Source organism: Arachis ipaensis, chromosome B8, assembly GCF_059453495.1.
Source record: "Arachis ipaensis isolate K30076 ecotype BB chromosome B8, ASM5945349v1, whole genome shotgun sequence".
Taxonomy (NCBI): Eukaryota; Viridiplantae; Streptophyta; class Magnoliopsida; order Fabales; family Fabaceae; genus Arachis; species Arachis ipaensis.
In genome coordinates, this window is record NC_142443.1 from 19302020 (window position 1) to 19307676 (window position 5657).

Below are 5657 nucleotides of genomic sequence, written 5' to 3' on the forward strand. Positions count from 1 at the left end.
ACGGAGGGGCAGAAGCTCCGGCAGCCACCTCAAGTGACGACAATAGCCCCAGGCTCCGATGACAACAACTGCAAAAGCTCTATAGTGACAACAATGTTCCAGGAATTCAGAAGAATGGAAATTAAAAATGAAACCCTTACCGACAGTGGATCCCAGTAACGGCAGTGCCGTTTCCCGGCAACCAGGCATGGCGGCGCGGCGAGGCTCGACAACCCATCATCAACCGCGGTGACAGGGCATGTGACGGCAGCAGCGGCTTTGCGGACGACGATTGGGCACAGCAACGCGAGCAGCGCCTCCTTCTTTTCCCCCCGTCTTCCTCCTTCTGCGCGTCTGCTCCTCGCGCGCGTTCTCTTCGGCAGCAGTGAAGAGAGATGCGACGGTGGTGGAAGCTGGCATTGCGGACAGGAGCAACAGTGGCGATGCATGGACGTCGATGAGGGTGGCTGGTGTGACGCTCGCTCTCTCACCCGCATGCTCTTTCTCTCCGCGACTCTGCTTCGACGGTGGCTACCAGAAGCTCCGATCTCCCCCCGCGACGGCGACGATGGCGATTCGGGATGAGGGCGACAGTAAGACGCAAGCGGCTTCTCTCTCTCCTTCCAGTCGCGGCCTCTCTCTCTCTCAGTGACTCGACGGCGACGACGGTTCCCAACCCTGCCGGCGCCGTCCCCTTTCCTCCCCCTTCTTCTCCTCAGTTTTCCTGTTCTCCCCTTTCTACCCTCACTATTTCTTTCTTTCTTTCCTTTTTACTGCTGTGGGGTTTGGTCAGAGAAGGGAAACATTGGCGGCAGCTAGATTAGAAGGGGTTAGGGTTTGTTTTTTTTTTCTTTAGGGATAAATTTAGGAATTAGGGTTTAATTTGGGACAAAAATGAAATTAAGAATTTTGGGTAAATTGGGGTTTGGTCAATTTTAATAAAATTAAAGTATATTATAAGTAAATTGAAATCTAATTTGCTCTTTTAAAAAAATTACTTTAAAGATACTACTTAATTATCAATTTACTAATCAGCTTTTAATTAAATATTCTAATTTTAAAATTAGAAATAATATAATTTATTTTTTGTTTATAAAAATTAGAGTATCAAATTCTAAAATCTCAATCACTTATCTAAATCATATGAAATTCTTATTCTTTTACAACTGTTAAGTTGTATAATTTAAATATATAAAATTATTCAATAATTATAAGATTAAGTAAAATTTTCAATTTAATTATCAAAACTTGATTTAATTACTTTTAATAAAATAATTTCTAAAAATAAAATTTTTAATGGATATATAAATTGAAAATAACTATAGTAATATTTTTCTAAAATTCTGGGTCTTACATTGATCATGTGTACTTCAAATATTTTTCACATCATTTTGTTTTGCTCTGATATACTAACAGGAAATGTTTGGAAAATATTTGATAAATTTTTGTTTAAAAAAAATGTTTGAGCAGTAAGTCAGTTATGATATCAAATGAGTTTTGAATATCAATTTAAAACTGCTCATAAATCAAGCATTTAGCATCATAAAATATGCTAAATAACATTGTTACTTGAAGCTTGATTTAAATGTTACAGGTTAGTGCTTCCCTTGGTAAAATAAGCACACATCAAGGGGGAGCATTGTGACATTTTGAAAAAGGGAGAAATTCAAATCAAAGGGAGTATTCTTTACTCAATCTCTAAATTTTTTCCCATTTCAATTTTAATAATGTTTGTCATCAAGGGGGAGATTGATGACTTTGGAAAACTCTTAATTAATATTTATGATGACTAAACATTATTAAAAATAATTAACTGCAAAAATTAATAATCTAATTTGATTAAATAATTTTTGTTGCAGGTTTTAATATTGGGCCGAAAAATGAGTTTCTGGCTTAAGCCCAAAAACCAGCCTTGTTGCATGATTATATACTAAGTGGCTGAAATTTTATATTGTTGGGCCAAGCTTAATGTTGCTTACAACCAAGCCCATGGTTAATTTTCTATGAGAGCTTCCTATGCTTGATCCAAATCCATCAGGAAAGCAAATGTTATTAATTGGGCCAGATTTAATATTTGATGTAACTAAGCCCAATTATATGCAATGCTAATTCCTCATGCATTTCCCGAAAACAATGAAGAGGGAACCCAAATTGTTTTCAACAGATCCAAAAATTCAAACATGTGTTGGATTTCAAATTACACTCAACTATCATTTATTACATGGGAACTATGAGAGAGAAATTGACAAAGTGATGTGATTGCAAGCACCAAGGCTACACGTTTGTCAGTAAAAAGAGAAAGGGAAATTAATTCACTTTTATCTTTTGTTTCATTAACTACTATTTCTCTTTCCTCTCTCTCATCTCTTTTTTGCTTCTCCTTTGGTCTTTGTCCAGTAAACCATGGACGCCGTGCTCATTAACAAAGAAAAAGAAGGAGTTGCATGCATCAAGACCATCAAGCTAATGATGGCAAGAAAACATACTAAAATAAAAATGAGCTGTGGCTAAGATACTTACCAAATGTGGTCAGATTTGGTGAGGTTATCTTGAGCTTTGCATGCTCAAAAAGGAAGAAGAAGATCTCGGCCAGCAAGGGAGATTCTTGAAGCATGGCTTGTCTTTGATTCTGCTCAACCACCACAGGGAGTAGCTAGAGTGACGAAGTGATGGTTGAAGGCAAAGATTGAAGCAGATGAAGTCATCATCATCATGAAGCATCAAGGGCCAGAATTCCATCTTGGAGAGCAAGCCAAGGATGGAGAGCTCGGATTGATGAAGGGTGATGATCAAGAAAGGACTAGAGGTAATTGTATGTTGGTTAATGCATGGTTATCTCTTCTCTCTCTTTGTGGCCGAACCGGTTTTGTTGAAGGAGAAAGAAGTTGGTTCGGTTTTGGCTTCAATAAGTGGAGGCTCCCCTCTTCTATATTAAGGGTGGACAGCCACTGTTTGAAGCAAGGAGAAAATTTGAGAGTGCAAGGCACAGAGTTCTCAGAGCTACCTGAGCTAACAGATTTCTCTTCTCCTTCAATGTATTCTGTTTAGTATTTTTCTGTTTAATTTTGTCATGTCTTGAGTCTCATGGTAAAAGGCAAACAGTGAGGTTTGTAATGAAAAAGCCATAGAGCGGAAAAAGGCAGAGAGTGCAAAATTAAAAGAAAAAGCCATAGATGTCTTAGAGTTCCTTTGTTCATCTATGTTGTGTTTCATGATTCTGTGGGAATCCCCTTGTAAGTTCGGTTAGCACTTTACAAGTTGTAATCAGATTGATTATAGTGAAATTCCATCATGTTTGTGATGGAGACTGGATGTAGGCTGCACTGCACTTAGCAGCTGAACCAGGATATATCTGGGTGTAATCTTTCTTCTCTCCAACTCCATCTCTGTTTTCTACTGCACAGGAGCAAAAACTAAAAAGTCTCGTGCCAAGTGACGAGACAAAACAAAAAGTCTCGTGGCAAGTGACGAGCAAAAACAAAAAGTCTCGTATCCAGAGACGAGCCAAAATAGAAAAGTCTCCTCTGAGTTCAGCAAGTATTAAGCAACAGAAAAGGGGGCTAAGATTCAACCCCCCTTCTCTTAGCCACTGAAACCATCACATAATAATTGAATTACCATGTGCATTAAAAAAAAGAAAAAAAAAAGAAGAAAAGTTATTTTTCAATAAGGGGATACAAAAGAATTCCCCAAATGCAAAAATAAAAGCAATGCACATGGGATAAAAAATAAAAATTGAAACATGAGCATGTAACATCAAAAAGTGGGAAAATATGGGAAATTAGGTAAAGAAGCTTTGCTTTAGAAAGTATGTATGTTAGGTGAGATCTTAGACTAATTAAGGATTCACTTATTAGCTCACTTAGCCTTATACATATACCCTTACCTTTACCTTGACCCCATTACAACCTTAATTAAAGACCTCATGACTTTTGTATGTCTATATTCTATAATTGTTGATTGGTTAGATGAAGAACAAAGTTATAGAAAGTAAGAATAAAAAGAAGAATAGAGTGATTAACCCAATAAACACTGAGTGACTAGAGAGTAAACACAAAATCCAGTGAGGGTTCAATAGCTCATTAACATCTATCTCTGCTTAAATTATTAATTGTCTTGCAAGTTGATAAAATATTTTCTTTTTCCCATCTCAATTGTAAAAGTGCTTTATGATTATCTAAGGTTAGGCTATATATATATATATATGACTCCTTGAGAATGTGAATTAATTCAACAACATGCAAGCTTTATATACAAGTGAATAAAAATTAAGAATTGCATGATGCATCATTCATTTAGGTAGTTGCATTTAGATTAGATTGCATTGCATGACATTCCACCACTTTAACCTAACATTATTCTTGGATTTAGCATGAGGACATGCTATTGTTTAAGTGTGGGGAGGTTGATAAACCCATATTTTATGATATATTTTGTGCCTAATTTGAGTGATTTATTCAATCCTTCACCCACTTATTCATATTAATTGCATGGTTTTACTTTCCTTTCCTTATTATGTGATGTATGTGAAAAACATGTTTCCTATGCTTTAAAATTAATTATTTTAATTACCTTTATTTCCATTTGATGCCGTGATTAGTGTGTTAAGTAGTTTCAGATCTTCTAAGGCAGGAATGACTTAAAGGATGGAAAGGAAACATACAAAAATGGAAGAAAAGCACAACACGGAGTTCTTGAAGAAACGGGCATCCACGCGATCGCATGAGCGACGCGGCCGCATGCCAAGCGCGAAGAAGCAGCGACGCGGCCGCATGACTGACGTGACCGCGTGACAAGGAAAGCTCCGAATGACGCAACTGCGTGACCCACGCGGACGCGTGATAGAGGCCACGCACCAGAAATAGCAGAAAACGCTCCCAGCAATTTCTGAAGCCCTTTTTGGCCCAAATCCAAGTCCAGAAGGCATAGACCAGAGGTTATGATGTGAGGGAATGCATCCATTCAGAGAGCGGACCATTAGTTTTGATGATTTAGATCTAGTTTTGAGAGAGGTTCTCTCTCTCTCTCTTCTCTTTAGGATTAGGATTTAGATTTAGGATTTTATTCGCTATCAGGATTATCTCTTTATCAGGTTCAATATTTCCTTTTATTTACTTTTGTAAAATAATTTATGAATTCTTCCATGTTACAGATTATTATTTTGGATTAATGATTATTTGAGGTATTTCAGTTTAATATTGTTTTCTTTTATTCAAGTTACAATTACTCCCAATCTGAAGACATTTTTATTCCACTAGATTTACTTTTCTCCTTTTGGTCTTGGTTAAGAAATCAGTAACTCAGGAGTTATCAAACTCAAACATGATTGATAATTGTTATCTTTGCTAATTGAATTGAACTTCAATAATCCAAATCTTTTCTTAGGAAATAAATAGGATTCGAAGATCAACCAATTAACCCCTTGACCTTCCTTTATCTTACTAAAGGTTAACAAAGTGGAACTAAGATTCAATTCTCATTATCATTGATAAGGATAGCTAGGATAGGACCTCTAATTTCTAATACCTTGCCAAAAGTTTATTTACAGTCATTTATTTATTTTACTTGCCATTTAAATTACTTGTTCTTCATTTACTTTATTTTTCATTTAAATTACTTGCTCCTCATCTTTAAAACCCAGATTTACAATCTCCATAACCAGTAATAAGAACATACTT